The sequence below is a fragment of the Arachis ipaensis genome, chromosome B7, assembly GCF_059453495.1.
Source record: "Arachis ipaensis isolate K30076 ecotype BB chromosome B7, ASM5945349v1, whole genome shotgun sequence".
Taxonomy (NCBI): Eukaryota; Viridiplantae; Streptophyta; class Magnoliopsida; order Fabales; family Fabaceae; genus Arachis; species Arachis ipaensis.
Window position 1 is genome coordinate 130,134,817 of NC_142442.1, and position 18,938 is coordinate 130,153,754.

The 18,938-nt window shown below is 36.3% G+C and overlaps 2 pseudogenes across 1 annotated transcript; one reads left to right on the forward strand and one right to left on the reverse strand.

Moving 5' to 3' along the window:
- Positions 1–285: 285 nt before the first annotated feature.
- LOC148554123 (uncharacterized) lies at positions 286–2,863 on the forward strand (annotated as a pseudogene). Its single transcript, XR_015892027.1, has 3 exons — positions 286–845; positions 1,095–1,605; positions 2,436–2,863. The product of XR_015892027.1 is annotated as an uncharacterized LOC148554123 (transcript).
- A 1,066-nt stretch (positions 2,864–3,929) lies between these two features.
- LOC148554124 (uncharacterized) lies at positions 3,930–17,111 on the reverse strand (annotated as a pseudogene).
- Between the last annotated feature and the right edge of the window lie 1,827 nt (positions 17,112–18,938).

Consider the following 18,938-nt stretch of genomic DNA (forward strand, 5'->3'; position numbering starts at 1 on the left):
ATTATCCTGTCATGTTTGTCTGAGCTTATTAACACATAATTACATATATAAATAATTTTTTATTATTAATAAAATTATAAAATATTTTAAATTTATTATATTTAATTACAAAGACTTTTGTATATTTTAAATACTTTAAAAGTCTAAAATTTTTTATAAATATTAAATATGATATATTACATGTGCGAATCCAAAGCTTATTTGCATAGATAACTTAAAAATAAGGAGTTTAACGTAAAGCTAGTTTTTAAGAGTCCAAAGTATCCTTTTTTGGGGTCATGAAGACCGAAGTATCTTCAATCCAACCTAGGTACATGAGGAAGTCCATTAACATAAAGATAAGAGTGTATAAGACCCAAAAAAGGAAAAGAAAGTGTATGTGAGAGGCCAAGTTAAGGTGGCCCATGAGCATGAGAAGATGGCAGATACAACAAACAGGCAGCTGAGCCCTAGCTCAACTGATTAATTCATATGCTTCTTAATACGCTGCATCCAAGTTTAAATTTTGGTGAGTCTATCAAGTGTTGAATATGAACCCTTAAGTGTTGTATGGGTGAGTGCCTAGTGTGAGTATATTGTGATACCTAGAATTGGGGATTGTACAATTCACTTGACAAACAAAAAAAAAAACAAACATCCAGTTCCATGGCCAAACAACGAGACAGAGAGAAGAGAAAGAGAGATGGAAAGAGAAGAAGCAGGTGATGAGTTCGGAAGCGATGGAGAAAATATCGGAGAGGCTATCGTGTTTGGAGAACCTGTACTTCCCACGCGCCCTCCAATCCACCGCCACTCTCCCTGCCCAGCGCAAGCAAATCTCTCCAGAGACGTTCCTCTCTTCTTAGGTATCTAATTCTAAACCCTTACTCTTCTCCATCAACGAAGTTCAGCATCAAAGGTGTTGTAATGTCTTGTTATTTATCTATTTTGATTGGACACTTTCTTGCAACTTTTGGTATATATCGAGAGTGAATATAGAAATTAATTCAAAGTTGATTATGCTTACTGTTGAGAAAACAATGGAGTTAAGTTAGGGTTTTGTTGTTAACTTATTACTGTATCCTTAATAAGGTTATAATCTGTGTTTGTACTAGAAAGATAGGGTTCTGAGCTTATTAGCGATGAGCTGGGAGAGTTTGATTCCATGAAAGACGACTATGAGGTTAATTGGCATCTAAAGGGGATTAGGAGCATAATGAGCCCAACTTCGGAGGAGTTGAGGATGCGGTCAGTGACCGTGAAGAACCGAAGGCAGGCTTACCTGGATAAATTGGTGTGTGATGGGCATTACTTCTCCGAAGACGCCATGAGGGAAAGGGAGCCTTATATGCACCATGAATATGTTGGGAAGTTTCAGGACCAGAGCAGCAGGGGCATGGCTAGGCCCGGGGAGCGCTGGTCTGAGACTTAATGAGACGATGTGAGGAAGCTAAGCTGGTTGCCAAGATTAGAGGGGAGCAGCAGAGGATGGGTGTTCCTGAAAGGGACTGGGTCGGTAATGAGGGGTTTCAAGAAGAGGAAGAGGAAGAGGAAGAGGAAGAGGAAGAGGAGGAGGAGCAGAATGAAGAAAGGGAAAAAGATGGAAGCAACACACAGTCTGCTGAGGTACTTTTCTTTAAACTTTCTTAATCTGTTTCAATGCAAGTTTGCTTTGTTTAATTCTATTTTTGGTGTTGTCTATCAGGATAATCTTGCAACACCTTGCTTATGATATAGTTAGGTTTTAATTTGTAAGCTTATTATATAGTCTTTATGCTCAGCTCGGTTAAGGAGTTATGTGTTGTATTTGATCTAGAAGCATGAGCATTCTGGTACTTTGGTTACAATGTTTCTTAATGTGTACTTTACTTGTATTTGGATATTCTGCTAAATAAATGTATTTGAATTGGGACATTGCATCATCTTTATTCATGGTCATGGGTTCAGGACAGTCTTTGTTTGGCTGTTCTCTCTAAATAAGAGGGATATGATATGTATTAATATGTATGCCTGTGGCAAGCAGCAATCACATATGCATTATATATTTGTATGCTGAGATTTAATTGATCAAGAACAAGAAAATTCTGTGGAGCAAAGAAATGGCAAATTAAATTTTAGGATACCATCTAGTTCAACTATGTTCTCCAGCTTCTTCAAGTTGCTTTTTGGTCATGTATGTTGATGAATTAGATTCTACAGATGAGTTTGAAGTGATTAGTTGCATAATCTTATCCAATTCTTATACGCAATCTCAACTGCACACCACCATTTATAATTGAGTCTATGAACTTTCTACTAAATTTGACTAACTTTGTCTTGCATAATCTACTCTTGTAGCTTACACATGCAAAATCACTGTGGGGGGTGAAATTTTGTTTGATTTGATTCATTTGAATTGTGTGTTGCGCTAATCTTTGTTTTTGGACTTAAAACAATTTTATTTGTTTTTGCTCTAGCAGAGACACTTAAATCAACCCGATATAAGTGATGATGGTGGTGCTTCCGATCCAGCCAGAGAGAGAGTCAGGAATCATCTCTATCCGCAGAAGAGCTGGAAGACCGCATGAACCAATTTACGTACATTATGCAGCAGAAGTTCTTATTAGGGGAAGATCATGAACATCTAGATTACACTAAGATAGATAATGATGAGACCCTTGATGATCACTGGATGAGGGAAGCCAATATTGATGCAGAGGAGAGATACTTTTCTGATGATTAAACACTAAGCATCTTAACTTTGTCTCAGGGAATCAGATGTGTAGATATTGCATAATCTTTGGTAGAGATTCTGTTTTATGGTAAGAACATCTCACCTTGGTGTCTATGTGTATATTTAACTAGATGTGTGTTTTCAATATTATAGCCGAGACAGTTCTACACATATCAAAGTTCCTTTGCTGTTTTAATGCAAGGATTTTGTAGTTTACTCGTGGAGTATGAAATCATCTGCAACATGTTTTGGCCATTGTGTTGAATCATCGTGGAGTTTTTAAATTATATTTGTTATTTGTCAATCATTAATCACAGTATAAGATATGGAGTTAACAGTGACATCTGTCACTTCATATCAACAATGAATTCTTCGAAAAACATTTTGAATATTGAACTACATTCTTAACAAACTATTGTGTCTATTCCAAAACATTATGGATAAGATATTGTGCTTGTTTGGACGTTATTAAATCAATAAAAAAATTTTTAAATGAAAAAGATTTTTTTTTTATTTTTTAGTGTGTTTGGCAAATTTTTAATAGTAAAAATAAAAGTACTAGAAAAATAAAAAAGTATTTTTTTTTTGGAAAATTATAATTGACATTTTTTTAAAAGATTTTTTTCTTAGAAAAAGATGTTTTTTACATAATAAATGAATAAAAAAGTATTTTTATCTTAATTTATTCAAACATAATTAATAGATAAATTTTTTTTACATGAGATATCTAAATATAAAATTATTTTTATTTTTATAAAAATTTTTTAAAAAAATATCATTTAAAAAAAGATCTTTTTGAGAATGGTGCCCAAACAAGCCGTTATATATTTAACAAATTAATGTGATTTGTAGTTGTGAAAAATGATATTTTAATTTGGTTTAATTACTCAATTGGTCCTTATAGTTTTATTAAATTTTCAATTAGGTTTCTATTTTTTTTTTTCAATTGGATTCCTATACTACTTTATTTTGTAATTAAGTTCTTTTTATATCAAAAATGTTAAAATTAACAAAATTTTTCTCTTAAAATACATGCGGTCAAAAATCTAGTGAGGTTTTTAACTATGAATATTATCAATTTGCAAAGAAATATTCAGTTAATTTTAATATTTTTTACATTATGAAAGACTTAATTACAAAATTAAAAGCAATGTAGGGATCTAATTGACAACAACAACAATAACAATGAAGCCTTGTCCCACTAGGTGGAGTGGTCGACTACATGGATCAAACGATGTCATTGAGCTCTATCATGTATCATGTCTACAGAGAGACTGTTTACATGTAGATCTCGTTTAACCATCTCATGGATAGTTTTCCTATGTCTTCCCTGCCTTTCATCCCTTCTCCATCTTCCATTTCATCCACCTTTTTGACTGAGTGCTCTGTCGGTCTTCTTCTCACATGTCCGAACCACCTGAGACGCGATTCTACCATCTTTTCCACAATAGGTGCTACTCCAACTCTCTCTCTCTCTTATATCTTCGTTTCTTATCCTATCCAATCGCGTATGACCACTCATCTACCTCAACATCTTCATCTCTAACACACTTAACTTATGTTCGTGCTCCCTTTTGGCCGCCTAACACTCTGTACCTTAAAGCATAGCCGGTCTGATAGCAGTGTGATAGAATTTACCTTTAAGTTTTAAAGGCACTTTTTGTCACATATAAAACCAGACGCACTCTGCCATTTTGACCAACCTGCTTGGATCCTATGATTTACATTCTGATTAATCTCTCCATTATCCTGTATGATGCATCCAAGATACTTAAAACTTTTAGCTTTTCATAGGATGTTTTCTCCAATCTTCATCTCTGTAATAGAGTTTTTCCTTCGGCAACTAAACTTACATTCCATATATTCCGTCTTACTTTGGCTTATGCATAGACCAAACACTTCTAGAGCTTCTCTCCATAAATCCAACTTCTTATTTAGGTTTTTCCTTGACCCTCCTAAGGACAATATCATCGGAAAAAAGCATGCACCATGACACAAGCACTTGGATATGCTTTGTGAGTACTTCCAAGATTAATGTGAAAAGATACGGACTTAAAGATAATCCCTGGTGTAATCCTATACCAACAGAAAATTCCTCTGTCACACCACCTTGAGTCTTCACACTAGTTGTAACCCTATCATACATGTCTTTAATTGCACGAATATATGTGATTCTTACTCTTTCTTTCCAAAATCTTCCATAAGACCTCATTTGGCACCCTATCGTACGCTTTTTCTAAATCAATAAACAACATATGTAGATCTATTTTATTACTATGATACCTCTCCATCATCCTTCTTAACAGTTATGTAACTTCAGTGATGGATCTGCTTTGCATAAAACCAAATTGGTTTTCTGTTACTTTTGTCTCTTGTCTCAACCTCCGTTCTATCACCCTTTTTCATAACTTCATGGTATGACTCATGAGTTTGATCCCTCTATAGTTTTCACAACTCTGTGTATCTCTCTTATTCTTATAGCTAGGTACCAATGTGTTCTTTCTCAACTCATCTGACGTATTCTTTAACCTTAACATCTCATTAAAAATCTTGGTTAACCAACTAATACCTTTCTCTCCAAGGCCATTCCAAACTTCAATCTGAATATTATCGGATCCTACTGCCCTATCATTTTTCATCTGCTTTAGAGCCTCTTTTACCTCGAAGTCTCGAATTCTTCGATAGTAGTTGAAACTTTGATCTTCTTCCCTCATGCATAATCGACCAAGGCTCGAACGAGTCTTCTGTCCTTCATTAAATAACTCGTAGAAGTAGCTCTTACACCTTTCACTGATCTTCTCATCTTGAGCCAAAACTTCTCCGTCTTTATCCTTTATGCACTTAACTTGATCCAAGTTTATCGTTCTTCTTTCATAACTCTTTGCAATTCTATATATACCTTTTTCTCTTCCTTCATGCCTAAAGACTGGTAGAAACCCTCTTTAAGTAGAATGAAATATACTTATATATATTGATGTGAATTGGTAATGTGGTACAATAAGTATTCAAAATCCTCAGTCAATGTAACAGTAACATATAATTGAGAAGTAATTGGAGGAAGAAACAGAACAAGGAAAACATATTGACAGGAATTATAGAATTAAGGAAATAGTTGTGAAGTCAAGCCATTGAGTTGATTGGGAGTGCTGGATACCTGAAGGGAAAGAAAAGAAGGAATTAAGAAGAAGATAAGGCGTTGAGAGAGAGAAAAGCAATTTAGAAATATCAGGGGGAGAAGGAGTACCACATCATGCTGCCCTCTCGTAGCATTCCAAGCGAGTATTTGTAATTCTAATTCTCTCACTTGTTCTTGGTCCTTGATGCAGCGGTTCATTCTCCACGTGTCTTTTTTCCGTAACAAACTTTTTTCCAATTGAAATGCTTGCATTCACCATTCCATCATGCTTCTGTTTTACGTGGCCTACTATGGGTGCTGCTCCTTTATTCATACATGTAACATTACCCTTCCCATAAAGAACAACCTTGTCCTCAAGGTTGAATTGAGAAAAAACTCTGGCAAAAGTGTCAACATTCTCCCAAGTTGAAACACCCATCTTCCCTTCACCCCATTGGACCAAGATCTCAGAGTTCTCATGACCATCCTTGATTATTGTTTGCGCCTCAAGTATTGCATGTGGCTACAGTATGGGACCAACTTCATTGGACCGAAGCGGTAGTGGCAAGTATGAAGGGCTCGGCTCTCCACAAAACTTCTTTAATGCAGAGATGCGAAAAGCATCATGAATTTTTGCCGCCGGTAGCAAGTCTAACTTATATGCGACAGCACTTAGCTTCTTCTTGATCGGAAAAGGCCCAAAGTAGCACATTCCCAATTTCTGGTTCTTTCGTAAGGCCAACGAGTGTTGCTGATAAGGTTGCAACTTGACCAGCATCAAATCGCCTTCAACAAACTCTTCATGACGACGATGACAATTAGCGAATTGCTGCATAAAATGTTGTGCACGCGACAGGTGCATCTTGAGAGAATCTAAAAGCTTGTCCTGCTGTAATAACAACTCCTGTAGTGAAGGTTCATCATCGATAAAGAATTCATAGCGCACAAGAGATGGGGGGTCACGGCTAAACAAGGCTTTAAATGGAGTCATCTTTATGTTACTATGGAAGGATGTATTATACCAATATTAGGCCCAAGGAAGCATCTCTAGCCATCTTCGAGGCTAATCGGAACAGAGGCAATGCAAATACATATCAAGGGATTTGTTGAGAACTTTATTTTGGCCATCAGACTGAGGGTTGTAGGCTGAGCTCATTGCCAGTGTTGTCTCTTGGAGTTTGAATAGTTGCTGTCAAAAGTTACTCAAGAAAACCTCGTTCCTGTCTGATACAATTGACTTTGGAAGCACATGAATCTTCACTATATTCTTGATAAATGCTTCAGCCACTGTTCTGCTAGAGAAATCATGCTTAAGTTGAATAAAATGGGAGAATTTTGTCAAACAGTCAATGATTACCATGATAACCGAGTAGCCATTAGCCGGAGGCAGAGCCATAATAAAGTCCATGGCTATATCCTCCCAAACTTGTGACGGAATTGGTAGTGGTTGTAGCATCCCAACAGGCAACTTGGTATCCACCTTAGCTCGCTGACAAATGGAGCAGGAGAGAACATAACGGCGTATATCGCGCTGCATATTTGGCCAATAAAAGGAAGAACAAATACGCTCAACTGTCTTAGCTATCCCAGCATGATCTCCTAGTGCATCGTCATGCTATTCCTTGAGAATTACTTGAATTAAATTGCTGTTGGCAGGTACCACTACCCGGGCACGCCAAAGAAGTACCCCATTCTTCAAAGAATAATTATGATCACTCAAGGAATTAGTATGGCATTGTCACAGAATCTCTTATAGTGTGGCATCTACTTCAACCTCTTGCTTTAAAATCTTTAACCAATCAGACTTAGGTGTAGACTAAGCCCCAAAATAGCAACATGAAAGAGCGTCAGCAGGGATATTCTCTGGACCTGATTTATACTGAATTTCAAAATCAAAACCCAACAGCTTATGGAGCCACTTGTGTTGCTCAGGTGTATGCAGATCTTCTTCTAGCAAAGACTTGAGACTCTTCTGATAAGTTCAGATCACAAATTTCTTACCAAGCAAATAGTGGCAAAATTTTTCCACGGCTTCAGCAATTGCATAAAACTCCCTGACATATGCTGACTGCCTTTGCATCAACGAGGACAGCTTCTTAGAGAAAAAAACAACGAGGTGTTTACCTTGTGAGAGTACTGCACTTATTCCCATACCCGAAGCATCAGTTTCCAGTTCAAAGGGCAAGTCAAAGTTTTAATACCAAAACAGGTCTTGAAGAGATAGCCACTTTGGGTTTCTCAAAGGCTTGAGCTGCAAGAGAAGTCCATTCAAATGCATCTTTCTTTAATAAATCAGTTAAAGGGCTGCTAAAGAAGCATATCCTTGAATAAATCGGCGATAATATCCAGTCAACCCCAAAAATTCTCGAAGCTGTTTAGGATTAGAAGGTGTTGGCCACTTCGTACTGCATGAACCTTATCCAGGTCCATGTGAACTCCATTCCCTGAGATTGTGTGACCCAAGTAATGCACCGTAGACACCCCAAAAAGACACTTTGAAAATTTTGCAAACAAGCATTCTTGCTGAAGAAGCTACAACACCAGCTTCAAATGATGCAAATGAGCCTCCCATGTTGAGCTATATATTAAAATATCATAAAAAAAACTAGCATGGATTTTCTCAAGTAAGGACGAAAAACATCATTTATAAGGCTTTGAAATGTAGCCGGAGTGTTTGTTAGACCGAAGGGCATGACCAACCATTCGTAGAGGCCTTGGTGGGTCTGGAAAGCCGTCTTAAAGCGATCTTCTGGTTTAACCCAAATTTGATGATATCCAGAACACAAATCCAGCTTTGAAAACACAGTAGCTCCAAACAATTTGTCAAGTAATTCATCTATTGTTGGGATAGGGAAGCTGTCCCTGATTATGATGTTGTTCAAAGCGCGATGATCGGTACAAAAGCGCCATGATCCATCTTTCTTTTTCACCAATAGAATAGAAGATGAAAATGGAGTCTTGCTAGGATGTATAATGCCTTCCTTCAACATATCCTGCACCATAAGTTCAATTTGTGCCTTGTGATTGTGGGGATATCTATAGGTTCTTGCCTTGACAGGTTCAGCACCCTTAACCAACGGAATGACATGATCATGGGTCTTGGAGGAGGTAGGCCCAAAGGTGTATCAAATACAGCAGCATGTGAACATAGTAAGGCTGCCAAGTCAGGTTGCATGCCACTAGGCAATTTCAAGCCACCCTTATCCTCTTGATTAGCATGTTGGACCTGTAATGTAAAGCATTCTGCTATAGCATCAGTATTCACGAATCGTCTAATGTGATGATATTGTGCTTGTATAAGTGTGGGATTTTTGTCACCATAAACTGTGAGAAACTTCCCTTCATGCAATTTGCTATTCGAGGTTGAATAAAGCTATCAGATCTTTCCCTATCTAAAAGAACTTGAATTGGCATTCCATTAATTGAAGTTGTCATTCTAATAGTAGCAGGCCCAGTAGTGTTGTGCATAGCATTATAGGAAAGATGATGCTCCAATACTTGTTCCAATTGTGCCATTGTATCGTCGGAATTTGGAACCTTTACAAGCACGTTCGCAGTTGGAGGATCCTCATCCTGCTCAAATTTCAAAATCATGAGTTGACGATTTGAGCAATGATGAGAAGCCAAAAACCTTTCATCGCACCAGTAACATAACCCTTTGTCATGCCTACTCTGCATTTCTGTGGGATTTAGACGACGAATAAGGGATTTGGTAGGTGGTTGTATTGGATGCTGTGGCGGAGATGGTAACAGGGGTGGCAAGGCACTACACACTGGATCTCGAGGCAGAGCCAGATTTGGAGTTGTAATAGGTGCGCGATAGTCGGTAGGTCTCGTATTGGCTCTCGACACTTAGCAAACTTATCCTCGTAGAGGCGGGCTAAGGTGAGTGCGCACATCAGTGATGGGGGGAACTGAGCCTTAACCTCACGGCGAATCTCTATCGTAATCCACTAATGAAACAATTGCACAAGGCCTCAAGTGGCTCCGTACTAGTATGATTGGCCAGAGACACAAATTCGGCATAATACTCACCTACCGTGGCCGTTTGTTGTAATTTGAATAAGAGTTCCTTGGGTGATTCAAAGAGAGAAGGCCCAAATTCCAGCTCCAGAGCTCTCTTCAATTGGTTCCATAAACGAAACTGAGCTGTGCGCTGAGACATTTGGAACCAAGGGATTGCTGGTCTCGCCATGTGAATTGCAACAATGCCAATTTGCTCTTCCTTTGGTATCCTGAAAAATTGAAGTACTAATCCATAGAAAAGATCCACCCCAATGCATCTGAGCCATCGAATTTGGGAAGATCAAAATTCACCCTCTGATTCAACCCCACATGAGGTTGTTAGTCATCCCCCGAGTTAGAACCATGGGTGTGCTCTTGTGAAGGGGAACGACTGCGAGCCCAATCTTGTAAAAGCTGAGTCAATGATAACTGGCTCTCATCAAATTTGATTTTTGCCGCCTTATTAGCGCGAGCATATTCGACTCTTTTCTCATCGCGTATCGCTTCGATCATATGAAACAAATTCTTGACCTCAACCTCCAAACTTTTCATGGAGTGTTATCGGCGACAGCCATGGCAGAATGAAAGCACCAATTGTAAGGAGGATGAAATATGCGTATATATATATTGATGTGAATTGGTAAGGTGGTACACTGAGTATTCAAAATTCTCAATCAATGTAACAGTAACATATAATTGAGAAGTAATTGGAGGAAGAAATAGAACAAGAAAAATATATTGACAGAAATTATAGAATTAAGGGAATAGTTGTGAAGTCAAGCCATAGAGTCAATTGGGAGTTCTGGATACCTGAAGGGAATGAAAAGAAAGAATTAAGAAGAAAATAAGGAGTTGAGAGAGAGGAAAGCAATTCAGAAATATCGGGGGGGGGGGGGGGGGAGGAGTACCAAGGAGTACCACATCACGCTGCCCTCTCGTAGCCTTCCAAGCGAGTATTTGTAATTCTAATTCTCTCACTTCTTCTTGTTCCTTGATGCAACAGTTCATTCTCTACGTGTCTTTTTGCCGTAACTAACTTTTTCCCAATTAAAATTCTTACATTCACCATTCCATCATTCTACATGTAACACCCTCATATGCTCTTGTTTTTGCTTCACTTACAGCCACTTTTGTCTCTTTCTTAGCCGCCTTATATTTTTTTCAATTATCTACATTGCAGCACAAAGACCACTCTTACTCTCTTTTTGCCTTTATCTTTTCTTATACACCCGCATTCCATCACCAGGACTCCTTGTCTCTTAGTACTATCCCTCTAGATTTACCAAAACTTTCTTTTGTTGTTCTTCTAATAACTTCTGCCATCTCGCTCCGCATCTCCTCTGCGCTTCCATCCCCTTCCCACTTTTCCTCTTATCTTACCCGTCTTAGGAAGCTTCTTTGTTCCTCACCTTTCATCCGCTACCACCTCGTCCTTGGGTTCTCCGTATGATGTCTTTTCCTTAACTTTTACTCAATGCAAAAATCCATGATGAGCATTCTATATTGTGTTGTTAAACTCTCTCCTGAAATAATTTTACAATTAATGCAAAATTTTTGGTCGACTCTCCTCAACAAGAAAAAGTCGATTTGAGAGCTTGTCAGGCCACTCCTATACGTTATAAGACGTTCTTCCCTCTTTTTAAAACATGTATCTGAGATGAAAAAGTCAAAGGTTGAGAAAAAGTCCGAAATAGTTTTATCCTCAGTATTAACCACCCCGAAACCATGGCCTTCGTGAATTCTTCCATACCCAGTCACTTCTCTTCCAACTTGGCCATTTAAATCTCCTCCTAAAAATCTTTTCTCTTAAAGGTATACCTTGGAACAAACTCTCTAAATCCTTCCCAAAGCTTATCTTGTGTTGCTTGTCCGAACCCACATGTGGTGTATAAGCACTAATTACATAAAAAGTACCTCCTTCCACCACAAGTTTAATAGAGATGATCCGATCACCCACCCTCTTGACATCCACTACGTCCTTCTTCTACTGCTTATCCACGATAACACCTACCCCATTCTTATTCTTTACCCTTCCTGTATACCAAAGTTTGAAGCCGGAGGTATCCAACTCCATAGCCTTCGTGCCGACCCATTTTGTTTCTTGTAAGCACATGATGTTAATCTTCTTCCTAGTCATGGTATCCACCACCTTCATGGATTTTTCTGTTAGAGTGCCTATGTTCCATATCCAAATCTCAACGTTTTGTTACTCTGACATTTACCTTTACCTTTTTTCTTTGTGAACTAGCTTATTTACCATCGTCCGTTCACAAAGATGCGGTAACCCTTACTCATTTAACACTACACCCGGACACTGATGCAGCGACTCATGCTCATTTAACACTGTACGCGAGCCATACAACGCATTGCTTCCGATTACCTAACCTTAGCACAATAACGTCTTTGATCCATGTCATGAAGATTCGACTAAGTTTTTATGTTGGCTGTCGAAGGCTTAACACAACTCTCCTCCTTTATCTGGGCTCAGAACCGGCTATGTACCGCAGGTGTAGCATAGTTAGGGTTGGATCTAATTGAAAGAAAAAAAATATAGAAACTTAATTGAAAACTTAGTAAAATTATAAAGACCAAGAAAGCAATTAATCCTTTTAATTTCAATATAATCTCTCGTGTAAGATATGGAGAATAAGGCTAGTTTATACTATAAAAATGAGACTACTGTAATAAGTTTAAATAATGTATATATAATTTGAAAAAAAAAACTTTTTTGGCATTACATACTCATAAACCTTAATTTCTTTCCAATTCATTATGTTTATCTTAGGTTAATAATTTTAGAGAATTATATACTTACATTTTTGTTCACCTTTTTGGGTAACGTTAAACCAAGAAAGGAATACTAAAATCATTTTCTGTATCTGAATTCTTGAACAAGGAAAAAAAATTTTCGATTTACTCTCTACACTTGGCCATTACATTTCTCCTAAAGATCATATTAAGGCAATCTGTGAGAACTTTTTCGAATGAGTTTTCTTCTGTTACTACAACAGTTCGAGCAAAACTAGAAATTTACATAGTTGGAGAAGTTAAAGCTCTTCTCTTACTATACCACATGAGGATATTCTTGAAAAGTTTAAAAACACCTTGCTTGGTGTAGCTCAAATACATTATGTCCCGTAGAATTCGATGCAATCTTCTTTTTCAAATCGTGGATTCAATGGTAGAAGAGATCGTGGAGCAAGATTTGGCCGTGGAGGTAGAAGTTCATGGCAACTGAATTCAAGATAACAGTGGCAGTTGTATAACTGCCTTGAGCATAGATAAAAACTTTCAAGGTTCTTCCTATATTGCTTTTTCTCAAACATACAATTCTGCCTCAGCCCAAAATCCGCCCACCACCATTTTCATTTTTTCATCTATCCAAAGTGATTGTAATCAATTAATAGTCGTCACCACCATTATCATCTACAATTCATAGAATTATGATAATTATTATAAAGTTAAATATTAGAAAAATTGTAGCTGGCTAAATAAATATAAATAATGAAACATGAATATATTTAAGATAATGAACTTGAACCTAGCACCATGATAACTAGATAATATTGGTTCAAATGACACACTACAATTTCTTAAAAGTTTGGTATTATAAGAAACAGAAAGAAATAAGGTCTAAATAATCAGAAATTATTTATTATATTGATTTATTATTAGTGATGAACATATAGTACAGTTAAGGGTGTTCATGGATCGGATCTGATCTGCATATCCGCGGTGTTTATCCAAATTCGATCCGAAAATTACGGATATGGATCCGATCCGCAAGGCTATCGGATCGGATCGGATCTGGTCCGCATACTAATAGGATCGGATTGCGGATTTTGGGTAGGTATTCGCATATCCGCGTATTCGCAAAAATAAAGAAATAAATAAATATTCTTTTTATGTTTTATTTCAACTAATAATTATCATATATGTTGTATTATTTTAATTTATTGTTTAAGAAAAGTATGTTTAATATTATTTTAAGAGTAAACATATTTATAAGAATGAAAAAGATCAATTTTATTGATATTTTTTAAATAAAAATAAGCTTTTAAAAATATTTGTGTTTTGCGGATATATCCGATATCCAATTTGATCCGCAAATGTTCAGATCGGATCGGATCCAAGCTTAAAAACTGCGGATATTGGATCCGATATGATAATTTTAGTGCGGATCGGATCGAAAATTTGGCCATATCTGATCCGATCCGATCCGATCCGCATTCACCCCTAAGTACAATGGAGAGTTGAACATGGGTATGGTAAGCTGTACTTTTCACAGCTGGTCGTAGGGGTGGGCATGGTTTGGATTTTCAAAAAATGAAACTGTAACCACTTTAGAACCAGTTTTGTGGTTCATAAAACCAAACTGGAACCAGATTAAAAAGAGAAAACGGTTTTAAACCGGTTTGAAAAAAAATCAGTTTCAAACCGATTTTAATATTTAACTCCAGTTTTATATATAAACCGGTTTTAAATTCAGTTTTTTAATATCCAAATTTAAAGTTCGGTTGTTTTTTAGAAAATTCAGTTTTAAAACCAGTTTTTAGAAATCTAATTTCCAAAAAACATAATTTTTTAAAAGTAAAATTAATACTAAAGTCTTTTTAAACTATATAGGTTCATTACAACAAAGATTTGGTTCTTTATAAATCTACTAATAATAGCTAATCTATATAACATTTAATCATTCTTAAAACATCAAAAGAATACCATTGAAAAATCTCCCTAAAACAACCACCCCAAAATATCAAAAGATACCAACAAAATCATCAAACAACCACAACCTTTGAAAAAAATATATCTGCATATAAAGCAAGGTACATCACTCAAACATAATCTTCTATATGAGGTACTCCGCATCACAAAAAATAGAAAACAAGATTAAAAATGAAAAACATAACCGAAAAAAGAAGGGAAAAAATGCAAGAAAAGTAATGCTTAAAGATAATTGCAGCTTAATATTACTCCAAGTACTTGGTAGACTCAAATGTAATCCGAATTCAGTCAAATGAACAAACTAATAAAGATCCAAAGCCAGGGAACACAAACAAGGCATCACTTATTTCGGAGAAACAAAGTTAATAAAACAAAGTTAATGTATGACTATGACCCAACACCTTTGTCATTTTGTTAAGTGCAAAGCCAAAAATTTGTGAACTATAAAACACTCCCAAGGATATAAAAGGGTCTCAGCAATGCAAATAAATCTGGGGTTGAGAAAAAAATAAATTAAAAAGGAAAAAGCCAAAAAAGGCGGGTGCCCAAATAAAGTAATTAAGAAAAGAAGTTGAGATCTTTATTGTGAGATATGATTGCTTGATGATTGATTACATTTGAAGGGGATATTGCAAGTCAAAGATGGGTCTCCAAGAGAAGATTGTGACAACGTTAGTACTCTTTACTGTCAAAACACAACCTCAACAACCTTAAAAATATGTATTTAACCTATATCATACCCAAGATCCCCTACAAACCGTAAATGACACTTATATAGAACCATCACCTTTCTAACCGAATCCTAAAATCTTAACCCACTATACTCTCATTTTACCACAAAATATCATAAACTACCCTACCAAAACAGCCTTATCTATCTCACATACTAAAATTTTGTGCTAATTGCTATGAAATAAACTAGAAACAGCAGCCAATGCTATTAACAGTAGAACAAAAATAATTCAAAGTAAAATACTAGAAACAGCAATGCTACTAATAGCAGAACAGAAACAAAAGCCAATACAAATCTCCAAAAACCTTGCTGCATTTGGGTAATTTCAATCTCAAATACCACAGAGTTACAAGGAAAATTTCAAAGTGCATTGCATTCTAGTTTTACAAATCAAGTTCATATTAATAGTGAATGCGTGAATTGAAGCTCATTTGTTTGATAGTTACGTATCATCAAAGATTAATTATTGCCAAATGGCTTCTTTTACATCAGATTCTTTCCTGTGAGAATCAATCAATCAAATATGTATGAGGTTATTTGCCAGCACCAAACAACTTATTACGTAATTATCAACTGATTAAAAAAATTAAATACGAAAGAAGCAAGAGCAGAGGCCAATGGAAAGTAAAAGAACCAGAAGCCCACACTTGTAACGACGAGTCAGCGACGGTGAAACCAAAGGATGACGACGGCAAACGAGAAAGAAGAAGACCAAAGGCAGAAGAAGAGAAACAGAGGTGAGGCTGTTGAACGGTTGAAGGAGACAACACGGCGCCGGTGCCAGATGCCTGCTCTAGTGCCGGCTGTGGCGGAGACTACATGGTTGAGGGAGAAGAACCGAAGGAGAAGATGACTGGATTTGTGTGTGTGAAGTGTAAACTGTGAACTAGTTTTGTGGTTCACCGAATCGATTTAGAGGTCGAGTTCGACACATTTTATTTTTAATATTGGGTTAAAAATGGTGATTTTCTAAATTGTGATCTACTGTGGTATTTTTCTAAAATGTGGGATGATTTAATTTACGGAGTACAAATCGGACCGTCTGATTTTTAAGAGATACAGAAATCGGACCGTTCGATTTTTAGGTACAAAAATCAGACCGTCCGATTTGTGTACTCCAAATTTTTTAATTTTTTAAACACAAATCGGTGGGTCCGATTTGTGTACCCCAAATTTTTAAAATTTTTAAACACAAATCGGAGGGTCCGATTTGTGTACCTCCTATAGTTTAAAAAAACACCAAAAATGATCACGTTATGATATAACACTCATCCTACTTCCATATCCAAATTTTTTAGCCCGAGTTCGAGTCTCACTCTTAACTTTGGTAAAAAAAAATACTTTGTATAAAAGTGTGATTTATTTATTTGGCCACACTCTAAATAAAAATAGTATTTTTATGATTTATAAAAATCTAACTATATAATTCATCATCCACGGATTAAAAAAATAATTTTCACATGAAGACAATTATAAAATCTTCATTTGGAGAACCATCTATAAAATAATTACTAATGAAATTTTTATCATACAAATATTTCTAGTGCACAAGAGCCGAACAATCGTTTCTGGAATCGGACTACTATAACAAAATCTATATTTCTTTGGTCCTAGTTCTAACTAGCAAGCCGGCCCAAACCTTAAATAAGGTGGATTGGTTCCTGTATCCGTGTCGCCGTTGTTGCTCATGGCCCTAATATACTCCAACAGTCCAATCCCAGTCTCACTATCAAATACATTTCTTTCTCCAGCATCACTCCTATCTCTTCATTGCAACTGCTATTATGTCTTCTTTCAATCGCCGCCTTTGTCAGTTCTCTCCACCTATTTGCTCTCTCCATATCATGCTTTCTTATTCAATACTGATGACTTGATCTCTTAAGAATATGCATTAGTTCAAGTTTTTATATTTTTATTTTATTAGATTGATTATGGTTTTTCCTCTTTATGAGGTGACAATACAGTGTGTGAGTAAGCTTCATTAAATTTAGGGAGAGCTCTTTAATAGTCGTAATTTGCTTGTGTATAATTAAATCTTGTTATTTTTTGAAAAAATGAACCAATTAACATTCTGGACCGCTAATTTGCTTTTGTTTTGCTTGTGATTTGAATTTAATTAAAGACAAATGGAAGGAGATAGGACTTAGTTTACTTCTGTTTTACTTGCCATTTAGGTTCACTAATCCATCCTCATCAAACACAATGTAGTAAGTGCCATGCACATGATTGTTCAAAGTTAAATTGCAATGACTAACACCACCTACTGCTACTAGAAATCCAAACCAAGAAAGGAATTCGAGTAATTCCAGGCCCATGAAAGCATGGATTAGGAAACTTGGAATTAATGTGAGTCAAATTTTATGATAAAGGATAATGAGAGTTGAAATTGTTAACAGTAGAGCTACGGTAGATTAATTGCAAGCACATGAAAGCATGGATTAGGGAGTATGGTTGAATTCAATGTTCTAGATGAATTCAAACCATAAAGTATGGAACTTATTTTTTGCAAACATCAACTTCCTATGGATGAGCTTGAGGTTTTCATGCTTTTTTCATCATTGACATATATGATGGAAGATAGCAACCTCATGTCCGGTGGCGGCTCAGATGAAGTAGCCATTGGTGAAGCTCTGCCCCCTTTTCTTCCCTTCTCTTTGCTCCTAGTCTCTTATTCCACTGTTTTTCAATTTTCTTCTTCCGTCTTTATTCTTGTTTTTAAGCTGATGTGATATTGTGCAAGTCACACAGAATCGGTTTTCGATTCTCTCATATTGTATTCATTTTCTGTAATGTTTGTGAATTGAAACGTTGCAGAGATGACTTTGTGTATACCCAATATATGTTGTGATTGTGTGAATGGCAATGGAGTGTTTGTGTGTGATAATTGTGATGGTTGAGTAAATAGAAGTGTGTAAATGACAATGAAGTGTTTGCTTGTGATAATGTTGATGCTTGGGTACATGTAAAATGTTCGATGTAGAAAAAATAGGTAACAATAAAGAAGGAGTGAATTGGATTCTTTTCCTCAAAAGAAAGTTTTCCTCTTCTGTTGAGTGATTACTATTTTTTGTAGGTAAAGTTTGAATCAATGATACATATGTAGCAGCGAAGATTTTCAACAATAGATTGTCCAAATTTCAAACACACTTCTTGATTCTTTGAATTTACATTTATTCTCTTTGAATTAACAGGTGCTTTAATTAACTTTTGAAATTACCATATGTCATCAGCACATGGTAAGTAACGCCTATATTTGAAGCACATGCAAACAAGTGAGACCAATTCCTATAGCTACAGGAAAGCAAACAAAAGCATCAGAAAGAAGGATATTGTGACACGTGGAGCAATATGCTGGATTTAAAGGAAAATAAAAATGATAAAAAAGAAAAGAGAAACTAGATGGCCTTTATGTAAGAACCGAGCTTAATTACTCATTTAATTAAGTAAATAATATTGCCCAAATTAGGCCCCGAAAAGTTAGAGTGAGAATTTGAGGATTTAAATGTGATTTTTGGACTCAGTAAGTCTTTCTGAGTCAGAAAATGTATTTTCTGCGAAAAACCGTAAAAAATTATGAACCGGCAGTTAAACCGGTTGAATCGGTTCAAGTCTGCCCGGTACTGCGCGAGAAAAAGTGAGAACAGTCAAGAACCTTAGAAAAATATTAG